A 27190-nucleotide genomic window follows, 5' to 3' on the forward strand; every position below is an offset into this window, starting at 1 on the left:
TATTTATTTATTTATCCCCCCCTTCCTTTCCACCTCCCCTGCCCTGTTGTTTTTGCTGCCTGTGTCCATTTGCTGTGTGATCTTCTATATCTATTTCTCTTTTTGTCTTCTCCTCTCATTTTTTCTCCTCTAGGATTCACTGGGATTCTATCCTGGGGACCTCTGATGTGGAGAGAGGTTCCCTGTCAGCTGTGCCACCTCAGTTCCCAGTTTCTGCTGTGCTTCACCTTGACTCTCCCTTTGGTCTCTCTTTTTGTTGCATCATCATCTTGCTGCATGACTCACTCATGCAGGCACTTGGCTCGCCATGCAGGCACTCACGTGGGCACTTGGCTCGCTGTGTGGGCACTTGGCTTGCCACGCAGGCACTCACATGGGCATTTGGCTCACCACACAGGCACTTGACTTGCCATGTGGGCACTCGGCTCACTGTGTGGGCATGTGGCTTGCCACGCAGGCACTTGGCTACCATGTAGGCACTGACTCACTATGCAGTCATGCTTTCTTTTCTTTTTTTTTTGTTTCTGAAAACAAGTTTTACTTAAATAAGAGTTTAAATACATTACATAACATTAAAACTGAAGGGAGGCCCAAAAACCAGTTCTGATACTTCAAATGGCATTTGGCAGCTGTTGCTAATAAAATGCAAGCTGTACAGCTAGCTACGTGATCAATTCATCAGTTTGAAATTTGTTCCCTTGTCAAAAGTTTAACTCTGATAGAAGGTTGCCCTCACATTCTGGTGGCTCTTTGTTTGGACAATCTTAGCTAGGCTATTATACCTGGTCAAAAGGAACAAAGACCTTGGTGGCTTCACCTCACTAGAGGGAAGGTGACTTCTCTTAGCACTGCTCACCTGGTCAGCCTGGAGACACCAGGCGCTGTTTCTTTTGTTACCAAAAGGCTCCCCTCCTGTGGTACTGCTGCTGTGGCTGCCTTGCCCCATCTTTTCTCAGCTCCATGGAGGGCTGGTCAGGTGGTGACATTTTCTCAGGGCAGGGAATTTTGCAGAGGGAGGACCAAAGAGCTTCTGGCCAAACACAGCCATCTGTGATCTTGGGGCTCTGGGCGTGGCTGGAACATCACGTTATTGCTTTGTTTCAGGCTGGACACTGCCAAGCGCCTACTGCCTGAGCTCTGTTTAAATGAGGGACTTCAAGACTAGACAGCATGGCTCTTTTCAGCTTATTGCATGAAGGAGGTACACTAGTCCAAGTTAAAAGTGGACCCCAAATGGTTACATTATACAAGCTGTGAGGTTTTTAAACTTGTGATAAAGGACAGACGGGAAATTTTCTACTCATTGCAAGGAAATCCTCACTTAAGCTTCAGTGAGCCGCAAGCACTTAAAACTCATGAATCTTCAGCTGGTCGTCCTCAGTCAGTCCAGTCTCCACAAGGACCTGGCTTATGTGCTTGCGCTGGTCACCCTGTAGCTGAGTCACTTCTCCATGTTCTGGATGCTCAATTACAGTACCATTGCAGGCAAACTTCATCTTAAACGCCTTCACTAGTTTCTTTTTATCGTCATCATCAGCGATCCCTTGGACAGTGGTAAGGGTCTCCCTGCGGTTTCTCTGTTGAATCCTTCTAGGGATATAACCCTCAGTCCCAGCAGGAGGCAGGTCATCACCCTTACTTGCATCAGCAAAGGGGTGGAAAGAGTGGAGGTGCTGGAGAACGGACATACGACACGATTCCTTTTCCTCGGTGGAAATGGCCTGCGGAAGGCGGCGGCAGGAGAAGGCGGGCAGGGGGCCCGGAGTGTCGGGGAGCGAGGGGGCTCGAGGGGGAGGCTCCTGAGTCCTCGGCGGCGGCTCAGTGACTGGGGCCTCTTTTTTTTTTTTTCACCAGGAGGCTCCAGGGATCGAACCTGGGTCCTCCCAGATGCTAGGCAGAAGCCCTATCACTTGAGCCACATCCGATTTGCGGCAAACTCTTCTTTACCCTCATTGTGTGGATGCAGTCCTATTTCCCCTTGGTAGTCAGGGTCAATCACCCCAGCCAGCACAGCATTGCCTGTTGATTCAGAGGGAAGAAGAGCCCAAGTGGCCAGGCGACAGTCTTAACTTCCAGTTCAGTGGAATCATTGTTGTGTTCCTGGTGGCAGCACTCCTCCTTTTGGGACTAAAACCTGTAGACCAGCAGAGCTTGAGGTTGCAGGGAAAGGAAGCAAAAAATTTTCCTAGTAGGTCACTAGGGGTAATAGTGAGTGGTGCTACTCCCATCTCCACTCCTTGATTCCTGGACCCATGAATCTTGGCTATGGGAGAAACAGCACCATAGAGTGAACACTGATTTAGAGCATGCACAGCCTCCTGGAGAACACTGCCGCAGCCCTGCAAGGTATTGCCACCTAGTTTGTGCCGTAATTGAGCCTCCAAAAAGCCATTCCACTGTTCTATCAATGTAGCTGCTTCAGGGCGATGAGGAACATGGTAAGACCAGTAAATTCCATGGGCATGTGCCCATTCCCACACATCATTTGCTGTTGAAATGGGTTCCTTGATCAGAAGCAATGCTGTGAGGGATACCATGGTGGTAGATAAGACATTCGGTAAGGCCATTGATGGTAGTTTTGGAAGAAGCATTGCATGTAGGAAATGCAAACCCTTATCTGGAGTATGTGTCCATTCCAGTTAAAGAAAATCACTGCCCCTTCCATGGTAGAAGTGGTCCAATATAGTCAACCTGCCACCAGGTAGAAGGCTGGTCACCTTGAGGAATGGTGTCATATCAGGGCTGAGTGTGGGTCTCTGCTCCTGGCAGATGGGGCACTCAGCAGTGGCTGTAGACAAATCAGCCTTGGTGAGGGGAAGCCCATGTTGCTGAGCCCAGGCATAACCTCCATCCCCACCTCCATGGCCACTTTGTTCATGAGCTCATTAGGCAATAACGGGTGGCTGGGGAAAGAGGCTGAACATTAGCCACAAAGTGGGTCATCTTTTTTTTTTTTAAGACTTATTTATTTCTCTCCCCTCCCCCCATCCCGCTTAACTGTTCTCTGTGTCTATTTGCTGCGTGTTCTTCTTTGTCTGTTTCTGTTGTTGTCACTGGCACAGGAATCTGTGTTTCTTTTTGTTGCGTCATCTTGTGTGTCAGCTTTCCATGTGTGCAGCGCCATTCCTGGGCAGGCTGCACTTTCTTTCGCGCTGGGCGGCTCTCCCTACGGGGCGCACTCCTTGTGCTTGGGGCTTCCCTACGCGGGGGACACCCCTGTGTGGCAGGGCACTCCTTGTGCGCATCAGCACTGCGCATGGGCCAGCTCCACACGGGTCAAGGAGGCCCGGGGTTTGAACTGTGGACCTCCCATGTGGTAGACGGATGCCCTAACCACTGGACCAAGTCCGCTTCCCTAGTGGGTCATCTTATCCACTAGATTAATAAAATCTTCCTCTGCTGAAGTCACCCTCTGGTGGGTATTCATGTGGGGCACAAATCTTTTCATTTTTTTTACCCACTCAGAAAGGTCTATCCACATACCACTTCCCCAGACCTCTTTGTCAACAATTTTCTTATTATGTTCCTTCCAAGTCCCTGACCATCCAGCCAAACCATTGGCAACAGCCCATGAATCAGTGTACAAACACACCTCTGGCCATTTCTTCTTCCAAGCAAAATGAACAACCAGGTGCACTGCTAGAAGTTCTGCCCACTGGGAGAATTTGTCCTTGTCACTATACTTCAGGGATGTCTCAGAAGGGGTCTTCAGTGCTGCAGCTGTCCACTTTCTGGTGGTACCTGCATAGTGTGCAGAACCATCTGTAAACCAGGCCCAAGTTTTCTCTTCCCCAGTCAACTGATTGTAAGGGACTCCCAAGAGGTCAAAGCTGTGGGCTTGGAAAGAGAAGGTAACATGGCACAGGTTGTGACCATGGGCATTTGGGCTACTTCCTCATGTAACTTACTTGTGCCTACAGGACCCATTTGAGCCCTGTCTCATATATACCCCTTCCACTTTATTATGGAGTGCTGCTGTGCATGCCCAACATTATGGTTTGGTGGATCTGACAATACCCAGTTCATGATAGGCAACTCAGGTTTCATGGTAACTAGATGGCCCATGGTTAAGTATTCAATCTCTACTAAGTCCTTGTAGCAGGTCAAAAGTTGTTTCTCAAAAGGAGGGTATCTGCAGAGGATGGCAGGGCTTTGCTCCAAAATTCTAAGGGTCTGCATTGTGATTGTCATATAGGGGCCTGCCAAAGGCTCCAGATAGCTTCTCTATTTGTCACTGAAACTTCCAGCATCATTGCATCTGCTGGGTAGTGCAGCTTGTACAACAGCCTGGACCTGTCACAGAGCTTCCTATTGTTCTGGTCCCCAATCAAAATTAGCAGCTTTTCTGGTCACTCAGTAAACGGGCCAGAGTAGCACACCCAAATGAGAAATGTGTTGTCTCCAAAATCCGAAGAGACCAACTAAGTGTTGTGCCTCTTTTTTGGTCATGGGAGGGGCCAAATGCAATAGCTTATCTTTCCATTTAGAAGGGATATCTCAACATGCCCCATACCACTGGACAGCTAGAAATTTCACTGAGGTGGAAGGACCTTGTATTTTAGTTGGATTTATCTCCCATCTGCTCTCATGCAAATGCCTTACTAATAGTCTAGAGTCTTAGCTACTTCTTGCTCACTAGGTCCTATCAATATGATACCATCAATATAATAGACCAGTGTGATGTCTTGTGGAAGGGAGAGACCATCAAGGTCCCTGCAGAATTCCTACCCTCTGGTTTATTGGACTTTCTCCAGTCAGCTAACAGGGAGTCAACCACCACACCAGGGAGCCAAGAGTGCCTAAAACTGCAAGCAGGAGAATTGCATCCAACATTCATGTGGAATCTAAGCCCCCTCTTGATATAGAGGTGGAGTGGACATAACCATCCCAGGGTCTACAGGATGGAGGAATAGAGTATGGATTAGAGTGGACTTTCTGATATTCTATTCTGGAACTATCATGATTAGTAATGGAAGAAAATGTAGCACTGATGTGGAGAAAGTGGCCATGGTAGCTGCTGAAGGTAGGGAGAGGGAAGAAGAGATACGATGTGGGGGCATTTTCAGGACTTGGAGTTCTCCTGGGTGGTACTCAGGGACAGTTGCTGGACACTGTATGTGCTGCCATGGCCCACTGTGTGAACTGGGTGAGAGTGTAAACTACAATGTAAACCACTATCCATGTGGGGCAGCAGTGCTCCAAAATGTATCCACCAAATGCAATGAATGTGCCATGATTATGAAAGAGGTTGTTGATGTGGGAGGAGTGGGGTGAGGGGGGTGGGTGCTATATGGGGACCTCTTAGTTTTTGAATGTAACATTAAAAAAAAAGAAAGACAAAAAAGAAAGAAAGAAAGAAAGAAAGAAAGAGAACAATTAAAAAAAAAAAAAGGTCCTTGCAGACAATATTATGACATAGGGTTGGAGAGTTGATGTACAGTGAAGGGCAGTGAAGGTGTATTCCTGGCCTTGCCAGCTGAAAGCAAATTGTTTCTAGTGGTCCTTATTAATGGCAATTGAGAAAAAAAAATTGCCAGATCAATAGCTGCATACCAGGTACCAGAGTACCAGGGGATGTGTTGATTTGCTCAAGCAATGATAGCACATCTGGGACAGCAGCTGCAATTGGAGTCACCACTTGATTAAGTTTACAATAATCTACTGTCATCCTCCAAGATCCATCTGTTTTCTGCACAAGCCAAATAGGAGAGTTGAATGGGGATGTGGTAGAAATCACCACCCCGGCGTCCTTCAAATCCTTCATGGTGGCACTAATCTCTGCAATCCCTCCAGGAGTCTGATATTGTTTTAATTTACTATTTTGCTAGGTAGGGGCAGTTCTAATGGCTTCCACTTGGCCTCTCCCACCATAATAGCTTTCACTCCACAAGTCAGGGATCCAGTGTGGGGATTCTGCCAGTTACTGAGTATATCTATTCCAATTCTGCATTCTGGAAATGGCAAAATAACCACAGAATGGGTCAGGACCCAATGGACCCACTGTGAGACGGACCTGAACTAAAACTCCATTGATCACCTGACCTCCACAAGCCCCTACTCTGACTGGTGGACCACTGTGATGTTTTGGGTCTCCTGGAATTAATGTCACTTCTGAGCCAGTGTCTAATAATCCCTGGGATGTCTGATAATTTCCTTTTCCCCAATGCACAGTTACTCTGGTAAAAGACCATAGGTCTCCTTGGGGAAAGGTGGGAGGAAGCTTAACAATATAAATTTTGGGCAGTGGAACAGGATCCTTCCCCAAGGGGATCTGGTCTTCTTCTCATACAAGGGGTCTATAAACTGTCTCAAGTCTGGGAATTGATTAAGGGTCTGTGATTCTCTGTGTCTGTAATTTGAGTTAGGGTTTTGTTCACTTGACCTAGAACTCTTCTGTTTATACAGATCCAGAAGTAGTAGTAGACTGCCCATCTCTTTCACTTCTAGGTACCCCATGATGTATTAGCCAGTGCCATAACTCTATGCAACTCAGACTAGTTTGAGTGCTGCCTGGAATCTGCCTTTGATTGCAGTAGCCATGCCCACCTTGTCCTTGATGATTAGCTGCCAATACTTGGCCTTATACCAGCCCCAGATCCGATCATCCCCATAATGTTCAATTCCATTACAGCCCTCCATTCAGTAGACTACCGAGAAGAGCAACCACAGAGCTCTTCAGGGAAGACGGAGTTAGTCTTACAAATTTATTCTTCACAGTCCTGGTAAAGGTGTGTCCTCTGGACATTCATGGGATGGTAAGCAAGTCTTAAATGATAAATCCATTCTAGCATTCCAATCTTTCTAAGCCTTTGAATTCTCTCTTTTACTGTATGCCAGGGCAAATTGGACCTCTCAGCCTCAGACATGCCAGGCCATCTTTTGGTCCATGTTCAGTCAGCCACCCAAACAAACTGTTAGAGCCCTTTCTAATCCCTCAAGCTACAGCATTGAATCCAGAATTTCTGCTTAGTGAGCCCATATCAATAAATTTGGTCTGATCCAACTTTATATTCCTTCCACCATTCTCCTATACCCTTAGTATCCATTCCCACACATAGTCCCCAGATTTCTGTCTATATAAGTTGGAAAACTCATGCAGTTCTTTCATAGTATAGCATACTTCCTCATGGGTCACACTTTGTATTTCACCTTTGGGGGCTTGTTGTGATTTTAGTCTAGTAATAGGTCCAGAATAGAAGAGGGATAGTGGGGGTTGGTAAGGAGAAGTATTAGAAATGCCTTGCGAGCTACTGATCTCAGGACATTCCTTTGCATTTTCTTCTGGCAAGACAGAGTTAATCTCTTCAGGCAAGGGTTGGAAGGTAAATTCCACAGGGCAGACTAGAGGCTGGGCAGTGCATGCTGCAGTTTGGCTTGTACCCACCTCAGGGCTGGAAGGAGGTTTGGACTCCCTGGGGCAGGCTGGAGGCTGGGTGATACAAGGTTGACAAGGTGTGGTCTCCACAGGGCAGGCTATTGCAGGCTTATCAGGTAAAGTGTCAGTGCAATTTAGGGTTCCAATGTCCCCACCAATATTATAATCATCCCATATGTCTCCATCCCACTCCTCTGGGTTCCACTCTTTTCCAATCAATGCCTTCACTTTAACTGCAGAAATCCTGCAGAGTTGAGATTTTAGTTTCCTTTGTAACTCCACTACTCGCTACTCGTTCATTGAGAATCTGAGTTTGGTTCTCAGAGAGTCAAGCCTCTGGCTACAGGACACAAGATTTTCTTTCAGAGCACACATACAAAGTTTCGCATCATTCATGCAGTGTTTAAGTTTTAAATTTGAAGCATTTGTCTCATCTCTTTCTTTTGTAACAGTATCCAGGATATCCAGAATCTGTAACAGTATCCAGAATATCATTATACCTTTTGACTCCACAAAACTCTGTTAAGGTGTTGAAAACACTCCCATCCAGATCCTTGCTTCTTATAAGCGTGGAAGTAGGGGAATCTGGTGATGATATTTTGCGTATCTCAATTGCTAACTCATGCTGTGGACTGTTAGCAGCCTCTTTGTTATTGGAAGGGGAGTCATCAGTACCCGTGAGTCCAAATACAGTAGAGGGCCAATTGCAGAACTCCCAGAACCACCTCAGGCACCCCATGTTTAAGACGCTGCTCCTCAAGAACCACTCCCGGTACCAAGCTGTATTAGTCAGTGTTTTCTAGGGAAAACAGAATCAACAGGAGATATCTGTCAATAGTAGGAGATTTTGAGTCTCTCACATGCTTGTGGGGATGCTCAAGTCCAGGTTCCACAGGGACGCTGCAGACCAGGGGCTCCGATGAAAGTCCAGTGAAGGTCTTTGATGAATTTGCAGGAGATAGGAAGATTTTGGCTGTCCAAATGTGAGCTGGGAAATTCTCTCTGAATGTTGAATTCACTTCCCCTTTTAAGGCATACAGCTGAATGGGTAAAGTGTCACTCACCAATGAGGGCAGTCTCCCTGCTTGATGTAAATGTAATCAGCTATTTATGCAGTGAAGTCACTGGTGACTAAAGTCCATGAATTATCTTGTATTACAATTAGCCCAGTGCTTGCTTGACCAAACAACTGGGCACAATTACTTGGCTGAGTTGACACATTAGTCTAACCATCACATCTTTTATCCTGCAACTTTGCTGAATTCAATTATTCTAGTAGCTTTCTTGTGGATTTTTTGGGTGATTTTCTATATATTGGATCATGTCATCTGGGAATAGAGGTAATTTGAATTCTTCCTTTCCAATTTGCATCCCTTTTATTCTTTCTCTTACCTGATTGCTCTGGCTAGAACTTCAAGTACAAGGCTGAATAACATTGGTAACAGCAGGCGTCCTTGTCTTATTTCTGATCTCAGGCAGAAAGCTATCAGTCCTTTGCCATTGAGTATATTTGCTATGAGGTTTTCATAAATGCCCTTTATCATATTTAGAAATTTCCCTTCTATTCCTAGTTTTCTGAATATTTTTAATGATGAAAATATGTTGGATTTTGTCAAACTCCTTTTCTGCTTCAGTTGAGATGATCATGTGAGTTTTGTCCTTCATTCTATTAATGTGGTGTATTACATTGATTCTCTTGCGTTGAACCATCCTTGCATTCCTGGATTAAAGCCCATGTGATCATGGTGTATAATCCTCTTACTGTATAAATATGGATTCTGTTTGCTAATATTTTATTGACATTTTTGCATATTTATTCACTGGTCTGAAATTTCCTGTTCTCATGCTGTCTTTTTTTTCCCCATTTTTTAAAACTTTTAAAATTTTATTAATTAAAAAAATGACACATAAATCACAAAAAAATGTTACAATAAAAATATTCCCATATACCCCACTCCCCACACACCCCACTCATCCCACATCAACAACTTCTTTCATTTGTGTGGTGTACCTTCATTGTATTTGAATTTGATGAGTACATTTTGGAGCACTGGTACACAGCATGGATTATAGTTTATGTTGTAGTTTACACTCTCCCAGTTCATTCAGTGGGTTATGGCAGGATATATAATGTCCTGCCTCTGTCCCTACAATATCACTCAGGACAACGCCAAGTCCCAAAAATGCCCCAATATCATACCTCTTTTTCCCTCTCCTTGCCTTCAGCAACTCCTGCAACCACTATCTCCACATCGATGATATAACTTCTTCCATTGCTAGAGTCACAATAATTCCATAGTAGAATACCAGTAAGTCCACTCTAATTCATATTTTATTCCTCCATCCTGAGGACACTGGGATGGCGATGTCTACTCCACCTCTAAATTGAGAGGGAGCTTAGACCCCACATGGCTGATGGATGGGATTCTCCTGCTTGCAGCTGTAAACTCTCTTGATTCCCTGGTGTGGTGGCTGACCATCATCTCCTCCCTGTTAGCTGACCTGGGTATCTCATGCTGTCTTTACATGGCTTTGGTATAGGGTAATGCTGACCTCATAGAAGGAGTTAGGAACTAATCTCTCCTTCAATATTTTTTGGAAGAGTTTGAAAAAAGATTGTTGTTAAATCTTTCTTTTTCCTTCATAGAACAATAAACACCTTTATCACATGAGCTAGGATGGGAGGGAGGAATTATTTGTCTTCTGGACCTTGATTTTCCTCAGATAGAACTCCAGCTCCTTGTGCTCTAGTTCATAGCCATCTGCTCAGCCACACTGGCCTGGCCTTGAAGCAATGCATGTGAGAAGCTTGCCCTGCTGGAAGTGCTCCTCCAGAAAACTGCTGATATTGGCACTCTTTTTCTTTTCATCCTATTCTGAATTTTCCCTGATCATTTTTTGTTTAAAATCTTTTCCTTCTCAGGAGTCAGCTTGATCCCGTTCTTGTGGCCCAGGGGCAGAGCATATTGGGACTCATACAACTGCTGGTACGGTGTGCTGTCAATGAACACAATGCAGTTCTTCACCAAGGTCTTGGTGCAGACCAGCTCATTATTGGATTGTAGACAATGTCGAGGATCCTTATTTTGTGAGTACAACACTCAGTACCCCAGGAGAAGTTTCCTACCTCCAGCCTCAGGGCATGGCACTTCTTGTTGCCTCCTCGCATATGAACTGTATGTATGTGGCAGGGGCCAAGCTTAGTGTTGGCAGCCGGGTGTCCTAGCTCATACTTTTGCTTCTTCTTCTTCTTTATTAAAGATTTATTTTATTTATTTCTCTCCCCTTCTCCCCTCCTGCCATTGTCTGTTCTCTGTTCTCTGTGTCCATTTGCTGCATTTGTTGTGTGTTCTTTCTTTCTTTTTTTTTTTAATTATTTTTTTATTTTTAAAAATTACATTCAAAAAATATGAGGTCCCATTCAACCCCACTGCCCCCACCCCCCACTCCCCCCACAGCAACACTCTCTCCCATCATCGTGACACATCCATTGCACCTGGTAAGTACATCTCTGAGCATCACTACACCCCATAGTCAATGGTCCACGTCATAGCCCACACTCTCCCACGTTCCATCCAGTGGGCCCTGGGGGGATCTACAATGTCCCGTAATTGTCCGTGAAGCACCACCCAGGACAACTCCACATCCCGAAAACGCCTCCACATCTCATCTCTTCCTCCCATTCCCCAAACCCAGCAGCCACCATGGCTACCCTTCCCACACCCATTCCACATTTTCTCTGTGGATATTGGATTGGTTGTGTCCATTGCATATCTATGTCAAGTGGGGGCTTAGATTCCACATGGATACTGGATGCACTCCTCCTGCTTTCAGTTGTAGACACTCTAGGTTCCATGGTGTGGTGGTTGACCTTCTTCAACTCCATGTTAGCTGAGTGGGGTAAGTCCAATAAATCAAAGTGTAGGAGCTGAAGTCTGTTGAGGCTCTGGGCCTGGGTGTCATATTATCAGTCCAGAGATTCAAATCCCCTAACTATATCTTAAACCCCAGCACCAACTACAATTCCAATAAAGTAGCATGCAAGTCTTGTGAAAAGAGATCCCCTCTGAGTCCAATTCCATCACGCAGAAACACCAGCTCCAAAGAAGGCCATCTGCCATGGCAGTGAACCCCATCTGCCATGACCATAGAACCCGTGGGTCTCTTTATCCCTCAAATGAACCAATACCTGGGGTTGTATCTACTTTATCTGTCTCTTAGACTCTGCTCAGTTGTGTATAAGGGCATTCCTTCTGACAACCTCCAGACTCTTTTTTAGAGACTCATAGCCTTATAATCTCATTTCTCCTTTCCATTTCCCCCTTCCATTAGGTCAAACAGCATTTTGAAGTCATGTTATTATATGTAGACAGGAATATTCTGCTGATCCATATTTAACCTTTAATTCAAGGTCTTTTTCTAGTTGCATCTTCAGCTGGTATGTGGTAGTGATCCCTCGGTGCCAGGGAGGCTCATCCCCGGGTGTCATGTCCCGCGCTGGTGGGAATGCACTGCATCTACATGCTGAGTTTGGCTGTGAGAGTGGCCACATTTGAGTAACATGAAGGCTGTCAGGAGGAAACTCCCAGGCACAGTGCTACTCTAGGCCTTGTTCTTATTGTGGGTATATAGGCTCAAAAGCATAGCCATTAGTATCAGGAGCCCACTGTTGGGCCCTCCTTCCTTCCTGGTTCTTGCCGTTGCACCTGGGGGACTGCTGCTGCTCCCCCAGGGTCCACGACAGTGACCCCCTGGCCAGGAGCCCAGTACCCCCCCAGCTGTTGTTTTTAATTGTTTCCACTATGAATATATCTAGACATTACTATCTACCCTGGGCATATGCCCTGTCAACCCTATATATCCTGTCAATAACATCCTATATCAGTATTCCTCCACTGCCATTGTTGAACCACTCTGTGATCCAAAACTTCCCGTAAAGTGAATCCCAACATAATGTCAGCTTCACAAGAGTCTTAGATCACCAAAATTCATATATACAATATACAGTACTTCCCCAGATCCACCATAAAACCTTTTCCCTTCAACAGTGATAGTCTTTTAACTTATTGGTATCATATTTCCTGAAACTGATGTACAGATTCCAAAACAATAGCTTTCAAACAAGGTGACATCTGTGCTTACTATGTGGTCCATACTTTAGGTTGTACAGTTTTCTAAATTTTTTAGTTATCCTATGTTTTGCCTTATGGTTTACATTATTAGTCTGTCGTCCCCTATATGTTTTTGGTGTAATATTACATGTTTTATATTCATCCTCGTGTACTCTCACAAACCTCCTCTCTTGCCCCCATATTTACCTTAGTTCCATCTATTCCACATCCATTTTCCCCTCCCCTTGGGGCCCACAACGCCAGCCACTCTCCATTTCCCAAGAAGCCATGTCCAGAGATACTTGCAGCAGTATTCAGGGCCTGACTTTCTCAACTGCCCTAATGCCCTGGGAGCCATCCTTTCTCACGAGAGATACAGTTCTCTCTATTTGATGGCCTTAGTCCTCCCCAGGATGTGGGTCCACCCCAACTCTCACTTCTTGGGTCTCTTCCCAATGGTACAACCCACCTTGGCAAAATGAGCCTTCAGCTATTCCCCCGGAGTCTGTCCCACATCAGACCATACCCCCTGAGCATCCTAAACAGGTAACCCTCCTACTTATACTTTGATACGATTTTCTCAACATTTTGTTCTCAACGATGTTGTGTGTTCTTTCTTTGTCCGCTTCTGTTGCCAGCGGCATGGGAATCTGTGTTTCTTTTTTTGTTGCATCATCTTGCTGTGTCAGCTCAACGTGTGTGCAGTGCCATTCCTGGGCAGGCTGCACTTTCTTTCACGCTGGGCGGCTCTCCTTACGGGGTGCGCTTCTTGCTCGTGGGGCTCCTCTATACGGGGACACCCCTGCGTGGCAGGGCACTCCTTGTGCGCATCAGCACTGCGCATGGGCCAGCTCCACACAGGTCAAGGAGGCCCGGGGTTTGAACCATGGATCTCCCATGTGGTAGACGGATGCCCTAACCACTGGGCCAAGTCTGCTTCCCATACTTTTGCTTCTTATGGCAGGGCTTTCTCTTGTCCTTGATCTTGCAGTGCTTGTGCCAGTTGTCCTGGGAGATGCCCATCATATGGCACTGGCTGGAAAGAGGATGATAAGTCTTCTTTAAATGTTTGATAGATTCAGCAGTGAAACCATCTGGCCTTGGGTTTTTCTTTGCTGGGAGTTTTTTGACTACTGATTCAATCTCTTTACTTGATATGGGTCTGTTGAGATTTTCTATTTCTTCTTGGGCCAGATTAGGTAATCTGTATGTTTCTAGGAATTTATTGATTTCATCTAGGTTTTCTAATTTGTTGGGATATGCTTATATTACCCTCATAATAAAAAAAAATTCTGTCAGTAGTAATGCCCCCATGTTCATTCCTGATTTTAGTTATTTACAGCCTCTCTTGCTTTTTCTCTGTCTGTCTGGGTAAAGATTTGCCAATTTTATTGATGTTCCACAAAATAACTTTTGGTTTTGGTGATTCATTCTATTGTTTTTCTATTCTCTATTTCATTAGCTCTGTTCTAATCTTTACTATTTCTTTCCTTCTAATTTTGGGTTTAGTTTGCTCTTCTTGTTCTAGATTCTTTAGGTGTGAATTTAGGTTATTGATTTGTGATCTTTCTTCTTTTTAATATAGGCATTTAGACCTACGCACTTCTGTCTTGGAACTGTCTTTGCTACAGCCCATAATTTTGGTATGTTGTGTTTTCATTTTCATTCATCTCAGAATGTTTCCTAATTTCCCTTGTGAAATCCACTGTTGATCATACTAGGTATAACTTGGATGTGACAAGTAAATTCACTCATTGCTTTCAAAATCCACTCTTTGGATTTTGACAGTTTTGCTATAATGTGTTTTGGTATGACTCTCTTAGAGTCTCTCCTGCTTGTAGTTCTTTGAGCTTTCTGGATGAGAATATTCATGTCTTTCATCAGATTTGGTAAGTTTTCAGTCACTATTTCTTCAAATACTTTCTGCCCCTTGTTCTCTCTCTTGTCCTACTGGCATTCCAATGATGCATATGGAAGTACGTTCAATGGTGCCCCACAGGTCCCTCAGCCTCTGTTCATTTTTCTTCATTATTTTTCCTTTATGTTCCTCACACTGGATAATTCTTGTTGTCTTCAACTTCACTGAGCCTTTCTTCTGCCTGTTCAAATTTGCTGTTGAATCCATCTAATAAAATGCGTTTTTCATTTCAATTTCTATACTTTACACCTCCAAAATTTCTGTTTGGTTCCCTTTTAGAATTTTCATCTCTTAATTTTGTTCAGACAGTGTTTTCCTAATTTACTTTTTTTCTTCTTATTATTTCTCCCCCCTCCCACCCCTTACATTGTCTGCTCTCTGTGTCTATTCACTGTGTGTTCTTCTGTTTCTGTTGTATTCTCATTTGGCAGCTCTGGAAACCCATCCTGGGACCTTCCAGAGTGGGAGAGAGGTAATCATTCTAGTTCAGCTCCCTAATTCACTGCGTCTCATATTGTCTGTTCTCTGTGTCTCTTTTTTGTTGTGTCATCTTGCTGCGTCAGCTCTTCGTGTGGGTGGTGTCACTCCTGGGCTGCCAGCACTCCTGTGTGGGACTGCACTCCTTGTGCAGGGAGCACTCCTTGCACGGGGGGCACCCCTGTGTGGGGTGAAACTCCTTGCACACAGCAGCACTCTACATTGGCCAGCTTGCCATGTGGGCCAGGAGGTCCTGGGTGTTGAACCCTGGACATCCTATATGGTAGGTGGAAGCTCTATCAGTTGAGCCACATGCTTCCTCTAATATACGTTTAATTTTTGTATATGGATTCCTTAACCTCATTGAACATGTTTAAGATGCTTGATTTAAAGTCTTTGACAAATTGTCCCAATGCTTCTCAGTGATGGTTTCTGCCAAATTAATTTTTCCTGTGAATGAGTCATACTTTCTTGTTTTCTTGTATGCTTTGTAACTTTTATTGAGAACTGGACATTCTGAGAATTAGTTGTTGTAACTCTGCAAATCTAGTTCTCCCACCCCTCTGGTATTACAAGGGTTTATTGTTGTTGTTGAAACCTGGAACTATTAATTTTTTACTTTTCCAAACTATTTTTTGCTCCCAAATGGGGAATGGAAAATATCAAGTGTAGGGAAAAAAAACCCATAGATACTGCCTCTTTAAGAATCATCTTGTGCTTTTCCCTCAGGGGACCAGGACCATGGCTTCCCCCAGCCAGCTACAGAGAGGGTGGCGCATACTCCCCAAAGACTAAAGGAAGTTAGCTCATTCCGCAGTGTTGCGAGGGGGTGGCCTGTATGCCAGAGATCAGGGAGAATGTGGCCACCACCCCCCTACCCTAAGGGGGTTGAGGCTGCCTTCAGAGACAGCGGAAAGTGTGGCTGTCACCCCCGCGTTCTTGGGAAGTACGGTCTGGAGAGTGGTTGCCACCCAGATGCTTAAGAGGATGGAACCGCGAGTATGGCCACCCACAAGCCTGTGCAACACGTGGGCCCACTAGGCCCCAGGAGAGAGAGAACATCATTCCAGACGACTCTCAGACTTCAAAATCTAATGGCGTAGGCCCTTCAGGTTTTTGGAACTGTGGGACTCGTGCACCTGCTTTCCTTCCAATTTCTCCTTATGGTAATACAAATGTTTATCCTGTGACTATCTCTTCTTTATATATTGGAAGCAGATAACTTGTTTCCTAAGTTTCACGGGTCTACAGCCAGAGGGTAATGTTGCCTCAAGACAAACTGCGTGCCTATTACTGATTTTTATGAGATTTTGTACTTAGCATGGTTACTGAAATGATTAAGGCTTTTGATGCAATGACTGTATTTGTATATGGAAAAAACATGTCTTTTTGGGATTCAGAAGGTGGAGTGTGACAGTTTGAAGTTCTTTTATGAATCCCAAAAAGAAAAAGATTATGTTTTTCAACTAATCCATTCCTGTGGGTATGAGTCAGGTTTTTTTTCAGATTTATTTTTTTATTTCTCCCTACCCCCTCATTATTTGCATTTGCTGTACCTGTTTGTTGTGCATGCCTAATTGCTTGAGCCTCCTCCGCTCCCTGCTCTGTTGTGTCTTTCATTATATTTTTCTCCTTGTGTCTCTTCTTGCGTCATCTTGTTTTGTCAGCTCACTGTACCTGCCTGTTGTGTCAGCTCACTGTCTTGCTTGTCCTCTTTAGGAGGCACCAGGAACCGAAACCAGAACCTCTTGTGTGGTAGGCAGGAGCTCAATCACTTGAGCCACATCCACTTCCCTGTGAGTCAGCTTTGATTGCACTGTATCAGTGAGGCATGAGCCAGCTTGTGTCTATGCCCTCCTGCTGGTTTGGATATAAACAGAGACATAGAGAAAGACACACAGGAAAAGGGAGCTCTGCCATATTTGCTCTGACCATGTGAGAGAAAGGACTCTAGGTTCCCCCACAGCTGCATGAAGGCAGAGAAGCCCCGAGAGACTGAAAGTAGAGGCCCAGAAAGGGACAAAACCCCATGCCTGGCTGCCCACAGCTGAGCTCCCGGGGATGGTAGTTATGGAGGGAAGGGCAGAGATCGGCCCCCATCTTTGTCACATGGCAGGATGCCAGGGCCACCAGTAACTGACTTTGGTGAGAAAGCATCTCTGATGGTGCCTTGATTTGGACATTTCACAGCCTTGGAGCTGTAAGCTTTTCCCCCGGATCAAATTCCCGTTATAAAAGCCAACCCATTTCTGGTGCTTTGCATCAGCAGCCTTTGTCCAACTGAGACAGAAATCAACAACAAAAAGGCAAAGAACCCAATTAGAAAATGACCAAGACTGGAATAGACACTTGTCCAAAGATATTCAAGGGGCCAATAAGCATGTGGAAATATCCTCAATGTTCTTAGGCTTTAGGGAGATTCAAATGACAACCACAATGAGTGTTGCTTCCCAAGAACCAGAGATGGTCCTGCTGTGACCATGGCTTGTGATCTGTCTCGTTTAGTTGAGCAGTGCAGCAGTTTGATATATGGTGATGAATTCCAAAATTAGATACTGGATGATGTTTGTAATCTGGTCTTTACCTGGGCATGATTAATATGATTAGGGCTTTGATTGGACCACATCATTAGGGCACCAAAGGGTGGGGACTCACAGATAAAAGGCAGGGCAAAGGACAGAGCTGAGGGTTTTTGATGTTGGAGTTTTGATGTTGGTGTTTGATGCTGAAGCCTTAACCTGGAGCCCCAGGAAGTAAGCAGACAGAGGAAAGAGAAGTAAACCTCAGGGAGAGAGACAGAGCTGTTTGCCTGATAGTCTACAGCTGACCTTGTGGAGAAAACAGAGGAGCTGAGCCCTGCAGATGCTGGCAGCCATCTTGCTCCAACATGCGGAAACAGACTTTGGTGAGGGAAGTAACTTATGCTTTATGGCCTTGTATCTGTAAGCTCCTACCCCAAATAAATAACCTTTATGAAAACTAACCAATTTCTGGTATTTTGCATCAGCACCTCTTTAGCTGACTAATCCAAGCAGCCATCACTCCTGAGAGGACGGGGATTGCCGCTGCTACCGCCAGCCTCAGCGGTTCCTGGGTGGAGCCCCCGGTCAACAGCAGGAGAGGCAGTGAGAAAGGCAACAGGAAAAGCAGGGGCTTGTCAGGTGCCCTTCTCCCCCTGTCCACAGTGTGACACGGGGAAGATTCTTTGGGAGGCACAGGATGAGCCAGGACAGGGTGGTTCAAGGGGCAGCTCCCACTGTGAAGCCCGTGCCCGCAAGACGTGGATGTGCACACCAGTGGGGACCTCAGGCAGAAGAGGGGCAAGGGGAGGAAGAAGTTGGGCTGTGAAGAAGAGAAGACCTGATAACATTCCACCGCAGGATTTCCACTTCAGCTGCCCTAACCATCCTGCCTTTTTAGGCATGAGAAGAAGGTGGGCCATGAAGAAAGAGGGTATTTTCTCTGTGGAATTTCCCCCCTTGTTTCCAATGTTCTGACTTTGGGGTTCGGCATCTATGTTGGAGAATGACTGCACACTCCTTCTGCCAGCGCCTACTGAGGGACGAGAAGCCCCTGGGAGCACGACCCAACCTACCGCCCCATTTTCATATACCCAATTTCTGGTAATGCTCAAAATCCAGTGTTCTAGTCAAGCTCTGTAGAGACATTTTACTAACATCGTTCCCTTTCTGGCCGGTAAAACACTTCAGAATTTCCTAACAGTTTAATGCTGTTTAGAAATTTGCAAGAGCTTCTTTTCCACACATGCCGCCAGCAGATTACAGTTTCAGCAACAATGCTATTGTCTCCGTTTAGCTCCACCAGACCGAGACCTGCATCTTCCTGGCATAAGTTTTACTCTTGTAAGATAACTACCATCCCTCTCTTAAAATGAGACATTGTTAGCAAATATACAAAAGTTTTGTTTTAGTTTTTTAAGACAAAGGAAAGCTCCCCTAAACTTGAATTTATAGTTACTAAAAAAAGAACACACACATATACACAAAACAAGACATAAGGAAAAAAATATCCTGGGCAATAATATATTATTATAAACAACAACAACAACAACAAAAACCCACCATGAGATACCACTTCATACCTACAAGGATGACTATTAAAAAAAACAAAAACTAGACAAACAAACAAACAAGCAAAAAAACCCAGAAAATAGCTGTTGGCAAGTTGCAAAAACTGAACTCTTAAACTTGGCGGGAATGCAAAATGGTGCAGCTCCTTTGGAAACAGTTTGACAGTTCCTCAAAAAGTCAAACATAGAACCACCATATGACCCTATAGTTTCATTTCTAGGTATAAGTTCATATGAATGGAAACCAGGGAATTGAAGAGATACTTGAATACTAATGTTCAGAGCAGCCTTATTCATGGTAGCTGACTATAAAACAAGCCAAGTGTCCATCAACAGGCGAATGGATAAATCAAATGTGGCAGATCCAAACTATGGAATGCTGTTCAGGTATAAAAAGGAATGAACTTCTGATATAAGCTACAGCATGGATGAACCTGAAAATATTATGTAGCATGAAATAAGCCAGACACAAAGACAAATATCATATGATTCTAGTTACATAAAATACAGTAAGCAAATTCATAGAGACAGAAATTAGACTGGAGGGTACCAGGGGCAAAGAGGAAACGGGGAGTTACAGCTTAATGAGTACAGAATATCTGTTTGGGATGCTGGCAAAGTTTTGTCACTGGATGATGGTGGTGGTAGCATAACATTGTGAAAATAGTATCATTGAATTTTACACTTAACAATCGTAGTCTTAGTTTGTGAGGGATGATATAACAAATACCACCAATTTGGTTGTCTTAAAAAAAAAAGACATTTATTGTCAGTTTTGGAAGCTAATCCAATATCCAGGTATTGACTGGGTTTGCCTTGGTAATAAGTTAGATTGTAGATGTTTGAATTGGATAGAGGTGATGTCAGCACATAAGCGTGAATGTAATTAGCAGCGCCAATATGGGGTTTTGATTGTAGTTGAAAAGTTTAGGGTATATATGTCACTAGAAGAAATGCTAAAGGATGAAATGTGGGACTGTATGGCATAGTGAATCTTGTTGCAGAATATGTATTTAACAGTACAAATTTAAGAATGTTCTTCACTAGAACAAGTGTTCATTAATATTATAAGATATTAATAAGAGGGTGGTATCTGAGCTAAAATGTATCTAAAGCAATCTATGGACTGCAGTGAACAGTAATTTATTAATATTTTTTCATCAACTGTGGAAAAAAAGAATTACCATAAGTGTCAGAAATAAGACACCAAGTACTGCATATTGTTTGACTCCATTTATTTAAATGTACATATAAATAAATTTATAGACATGAATTCAATTAGCAGATATGAATGTCAGGGGATGAATAGACGAATTGAAAGGAAACTGCTAAGGGATGGGTTTTTTTCCTATTTGTAAGACTGAAAATGCTTTAATTTTGACAATGGTGATGAATGTATGACTTTGTGTTTATACCAAAGCCCATTGAATGTACACTTTGAAAGGACTGTAGGGTATATGAATACATCTCAATAAAACTGCTAAAGTTATATTTAAAACTCAACATTATCTGACAAGTGTTCAAACGTCAAGGATAATTGTTCAAACATTAAGGACAAGTGTTCGAACATCAAGGAGATGGAAATCCATTAGCCAATTTTCAATCAAATCATAACACAATTGATAGATGGGATAAAAATGAATATTATAATGTAAGAAGTAGAGCCAATGAGTCACTTCTTCCATTTAAAACTATGTACAGTGGTAGATTGAATTATGTACCCCAATTTAGACATGTTCTTAAACTTAATCTGCATTCCTGTGGGTGTGAACTCTTTGTAAATAGGATCTCTTGACGATATTATTTTAGTTAAGGTGTGGTCTGGAAGATTACTGGAGTCCTTTATAAGCAGAACAAATTCAGACAAAGAGAAAGCCACAGGGAGGATCGTAAAGCCAGAAGTCAGCAGAACCTGGAAAAGAAAGAAGAGGGTATCACTATGTGATGGCAAAGCCAAGGAACCCAAAGACTGACAGCCAGCCAGAACCCTACTGACCCTGGCAGGAAGCAAGCTTTCTAGCCTTTAGACCATGAGCCACAAACTCCTATTGTGTACGCCAAAAAGAAAAGGGTGGAGGGGGAACTTTGTGATATATAAATGTCACAATAAAATTTTAACAAATCCTCAACAAAATACGAGTAAACTGCATCCAGCAACATATAAAAAGTATGCATCTTGACCAAGAGGGATTTATTCCAGGAATGCAAAGTTAGTTCAATATACAAGAACCAATCTATATATATATATATGTGTGTGTGTGTGTGTGAGTAATAGAATAAATTACTCCTCTTTAAGGAGGACTTAAAGAAAGAAGGAAAATGGTCTCTATTTGAAGACGGCATGATCTTGTATATGGAAAATCCTAACTAATCCACACAAAAACTATCAGAGCTCATAAAAGAATTCAGAGAGGTTGCAGGATACAAGCTCAATATACAAAAAAAAATCCATTGCATTTCTATACACTAGAAATAAATAGTCTGAAAATGAAATTAAGAAAATTCCATTTGCAATAGCATCAAAAAGAAAAAAGTGCCTAGGAATATATTTAACAAAAGAAGTGCAAGACTTGTACATTGAAAAGGACAAAACATCAGAATGAAATTAAAGGAGATCTAAATAAATAAAAGACACCACATGTTCAGGGACAGAATGGCTTAATATTAAGATGTCAATACTCTGGAGGAATAAATGGAAGAAAATGTCACTATACATACAAAACAACAGATGTTGCAGTAATGAAAGACAGTGTCAAAATTTTTTAGAAATATTTTTTCATTAGTTTTTATTATTCCAAATCTTCATATTTTAATTTTTTAAAAATTTGTATTTCATTTCTTATTTAAAAGCTATCATTATCATTGCATTTTCTTATTGTGTTTTACTATTTTGTTGGCTTCTATTTTTGAAGAAGTTTTGGATCACAGGAAGGTTACAATTACGACAGGTGAGGATCATTTGTTTGGGGTGTCAGTGATGGGGGATATATGGGAGGACGGTCACATGGGCATACATATAAGGCATATAAATGTGTTCAATTGTTCATGGAGCATTGTCATGGTGGGTGGAGATTCACACAATAACCAAAAGAATATAGAATTCCCATCCTGGGAGCTCTGCTACATTCTCTAATGGAACAGCAAGAATCCCCTGAGTAAAGGGGCAATAGCTAGTGAAGGAGGATGGTCCATTGATGGGTTCTTAATATTGATGATTATACTTATGAGCCTTTGCTCTTGATATTGAAACTTAGCCTAGTATAGGGTGCCGAAGAATTACCACCTGAGAGTCTCCTGTTGCTCAAATGTGGCCTCTCTCTAAGCCAAACTCAGCATATAAATGCATTACCTTCCTCCCTAGCATGGAACATGACTCCTGAGGATGAGCCTCCCTGGCACTGAATGATTACTACCAAGAACCAACTAGCGATGCGACTGGAAAAAACCTTGACCAAGAGGGAGAAAAGGTAAAGACAAATGAATTTATATGGCTAGGAGACTTCAAAGTGAATTGAGAGGTCATTCCAGAGGTTAAGCTTATTCATGTTTCAGCAGGATCTCATTGACTGCCAAGTAAATACTACCACAAATAGTGGGGCTTATAAGGACTCTGGAAACATCCAGACACTATAGTCAGGGCAGATGGCTTAGGAGTTTGATGCCTTGCCAGTAGACCCTACTTTGGAATTTATGCTTCCCTGTATGGCAGAGTTGGACTCAGTTGTAGTTTTCCTAAACATGGCCCTTCTGACCTTTCTATCTGAACCTATAATTAGAGCTAGGGTTGATAGGTATATGTCCAAGAGACTAAAATCTTTAGGCTGCCCATGTTCTAGCTGGGCCCTGAATTTCAATGGAATTGCAACACCTACTTTCTAGTTCATTGGACTCACACAAGACAACTAACAAGGAGATGATAATGGACAATTGCCATCCCAAGGAACTAAGAATCTACAACTGCAAGCAAGAGAGTCTCATCCATCTGCCTCATGGTATTGAAGCCTCCTCTTAATTAGAGATGGAATGGGCATCACCACCCCAGAATCCTCGGGATTGGGAAATGAACTGTGGACTAGAGTAGACTTACAGGTATTCTACTATAGACTTACTGTGATTCTAGCAATGGAAGCAATTTTATCATTAATGTGCAGGCAGTGGCCACTGGAGGCTCTGAGGGTAGGGACAGGGAGAAACAGGTGAAATATTAGGGCATTTTCAGGACTTAGGAATTGTCCTGAATGACTTTACAATGAGAGATATAGGCCATTACATATCTTGCCATAACCTACAATATTGTGTGGGAGAGAGTACAAACTACAATGTAAACTATAATTCATGCTTAGTGGCAATGCTCCAAAATATTTTCATCAATTTTAACAAATGTGCCACACTAATGAAGGACATTGTTAATGTGAGATAATGTGGGAGGTGTAAGGAGTGGGGCATATGGGAATCCCCTATATTTTTCTGTAACATTTATGTAATCTAAATATCTTTTAAAAATATATTTTTAAAAAGATGTCAATACTGGGAAACGGACTTTGGCCCAGTGGTTAGGGCATCCGTCTACCATATGGGAGGTCCGCGGTTCAAACCCCGGGCCTCCTTGACCCGTGTGGAGCTGGCCATGCGCAGTGCTGATGCGCGCAAGGAGTGCCCTGTCACACAGGGGTGTTCCCCGCGCAGGGGAGCCCCACACGCAAGGAGTGCGCCCGTGAGGAAAGCCGCCCAGCTTGAAAAGAAAGAGCAGCCTGCCCAGGAATGGCGCCGCCCACACTTCCCATGCCGCTGACGACAACAGAAGCGGACAAACAAACAAAAGCAGACAAAGAAACAAGACGCAGCAAGTAGACACCAAGAACAGACAACCAGGGGAGGGGGGGGAAATTAAATAAATAAATAAATCTTTAAAAAAAAAAAAAAAAAGATGTCAATACTACCTAAAGCCATCTACAGATTCAATGGAATCCCTAGAAAATCTCAACTGACATTTCTCAGAAACTGACAAGCTGATCCTAAATTCAAATGGAGACTTAAGATACCCAAAATAGTCAAAATAATCTTGAAAAAAAATAGAGCAAAGTTGGAGAACTCACACTTCCCAATTTCAAAACTTATTACAAAGCTACAGTAATAAAGATTGTGCAGTAGTAGCATAAGGATCAACATATAGACCAAGGGATTAGAATTAAGTCCAGAAATAAGCACATATATTTATGGACAACTGATATTTTACAAAGGTGCCAAAACAATTCAATTGATAAAGAGTAGTCTTTTGAAAAAATGTTGCTAGGACCACTGGATAGTTATATGCAAAAGAATGGAGTTGGACCCTTCCTCGCACCATATCCAAAAATGAACTCAAAATGAATCAAAGACCTAAATGTAAGAACTAAAATTATTAAAGCCTTAGAAGAAAAACATAGGGGTAACTAGTCATGATTTTTGATTAGGCAATAGTTTCTGAGATATGACATCCAAGCTACAAGCAACCAAAGAAAAAGTTAGATAAAATCGGACTTCATCAAAATTAAATACTTTTTTTTAATGTTTTTAAAGATTTTTTTAAATTGATTTTGTAAAAATATTACATTAAAAAAAAATGAGGTCCCCTTCAAACCCCCCCCCCCCCCCCCGCCCCCAGCAACACTCACTCCCATCATCATGACACATCCATTGCATTTGGTAAGTACATCTCTGGACATCTCTGCACCTCATGGTCAATGGTCCACATCATGGCCCATACTCTCCCACATTCCATCCAGTGGGCCCTGGGAGGATTTACAATGTCCGGTGATTGCCCCTGAAGCACCATTCAGGGCAACTCTAAGTCCCAAAGGCGCCTCCACCTCTCATCTCTTCCTGCCATTCCCCATACCCATCAGCCACCATGTCCACTTTTCCCACTCCAATGCCACCTTTTCTCTGTGGACCTTGGATTGGTTGTGTCCGTTGCACCTCTATGTCAAGAGGAGGCTTAGATTCCACATGGATACTGGATGCAATCCTCCTGCTTTCAGTTGTAGGCACTCTAGGCTCCATGGTGTGGTGGTTGACCTTCTTCAACTCCATGTTAGCTGAGTGGGGTGAGTCCAATAAATCAGATTGTAGGAGCTGAAGTCTGTTGAGGCTCAGGGCCTGGCTATCATATTGTCAGTCCAGAGATTCAATTAAATAAATACTTTTATGTCAAAGGGCACTAATCAAGAAAGTGAAAAAAGAACCATCAAATGGGAGAAAATATTTATAAATCATATATGTGATAAAGGCCAAGTATCTAGAATATATAAAGAACTCTTACCACTCAACAATAAACAGAGAAATGACTCAATTTAAAAACAGTGAAAGGACTTGGATAGAGTGAAAATTAAGATGGTTTAAATTGTTGTCTCTGGAGAATAGAAAGTGGTGACGGAAATATACACCTGGAGGGGTCTGCTGTTGCTCACAATGACCCTTATAGAATTATCTGACCCTCATTAAACCAGTGTTTCTTAACACAGCATGCTTTTGCCCCTGGGGGACATTTGGCAATGTCTGAATACATGTTTGTCGTCTCTGATGTGTGCTACTGGCATCTAATCGGTAGAGGCCAGGGATCTGGCTAAACATGCTTTAATACACAGGAAAGCCCCCACAACAAAGAATTAGCTGAACCAAAATGTTAATAGTGCCAAGCCTGAGAAACTCTAAAGTATGTGTAGCTTTTTTTTTTAAAGATTTATTTATTTTTCTGCCCTCCCCGCCCCACCCCCTAGTTGTCTGCTCTCTGTGTCCATTTGTTGTGTGTTCTTCTGTGACTGCTTCTATCCTTATCAGCGGCACCGGGAATCTGTGTTTCTTTTTGTTGTGTCATATTGTTGTGTCAGCTCTCCGTGTGTGCGGCACCACTCCTGGGCAGGCTGCACTTTCTTTTGTGGTGGGCAGCTCTCCTTACGGGGCGCACTCCTTGCGCGTGGGGCTCCCCTATGCAGGGACCCCCCTGCGTGTCATGGCACTCCTTGCCTTGCGTGCATCAGCACTGCACATGGGCCAGCTCCACATGGGTCAAGGAGGCCCGGGGTTTGAACCATGAACCTCCCATGTGGTAGGCGGATGCCCTATCCATTGGGCCAAGTCCGCTTCCTGTATATATAGCTTTGATAAAATTACAAATGGAACGAAACCAGTAGAAGTTATTTTTCAAAAAAAGTTAAAAACCCTAACACCCAGATTACAAAGCAAAAAAGCATCCTTTTGCACCAGGTTCAACAGAGGTAGACTTCCTCATGTGCCAGGTTCTACTGCTTAGAAAGAGGCAGGGGCCCTGCAAGGGATGTTTAGGGAATGTAGAATTTACTTAAAGCTTATGAGTTAAGATGTTGTGCACTTTTTGAAAAAAGCAATTGTAACTACACACCATACAATTCATCCAAAGTATACAGTCAGTGGCTCTCAGGGTAATCACAGAGTTGTACATTCATCACCTCAATCAATTTTGGAACATTTTCAGTTGCTCCAAGAAGAAAAACCCCATATGCCTTATACCTCCATATTATTGACACTCAGCACTGGTGTGGTACCTTTGTTATAAGTGATGAAAGAATATTAAAATAATACTCTTAACCGTAGTCCATAATTTGCATTAGGAGTATTTTCCCCATATATTACCTCATTATTAACACCTTGTTGGGACGTGGACTTGGCTCAACAGATAGAGCATCTGCCTACCACATGGGAGATCCAGGGTTCAAGCCCAGGGCCTCCTGACCCGTGTGGTGAGCTGCCCACGTGCTGTGCTGATGCGCGCAAGGAGTGCCGTGCCACGCAGGGGTGTCCTCCGCGTAGGGGAGCCCCACGTGCAAGGAGTGTGCTCCTCAGGGAGAGCCGTCCCGCATGAAAGGAAGTCCAGCCTGCCAGGAGTGGCGCCGCACACACAGAGAGTTGATGCAGCAAGATGACGCAACAAAAAGAGGCACAGATTCCAAGTGCCACTGACAAGAATACAAGCGGACAGAGAAGAACACACCAGCAAATGGACACAGAGAGCAAACAACTGGTGGGGGGGGGGGGGAAGGGGAAAGAAAGAAATAAAAATAAATCTTTAAAAAAAAACAAAACACCTTGTAGTAGTGATGTACATTTGTTCTAGTCCATGGAAACACGTTCTTACATTTGATACTGTTAAGCACAGCCATCATCCACAACAGGTTCACTGTTATACAGTCTCGTGTTTCATC

The 27190-nt window shown here is 43.4% G+C and overlaps 1 pseudogene; it reads right to left on the reverse strand.

Moving 5' to 3' along the window:
• Positions 1-1346: 1346 nt before the first annotated feature.
• Positions 1347-2863, reverse strand: LOC101434077 (eukaryotic translation initiation factor 1 pseudogene; annotated as a pseudogene).
• Positions 2864-27190: the final 24327 nt, after the last annotated feature.

Source organism: Dasypus novemcinctus, chromosome 6 (assembly GCF_030445035.2).
Source record: "Dasypus novemcinctus isolate mDasNov1 chromosome 6, mDasNov1.1.hap2, whole genome shotgun sequence".
Lineage (NCBI taxonomy): Eukaryota > Metazoa > Chordata > Mammalia > Cingulata > Dasypodidae > Dasypus > Dasypus novemcinctus.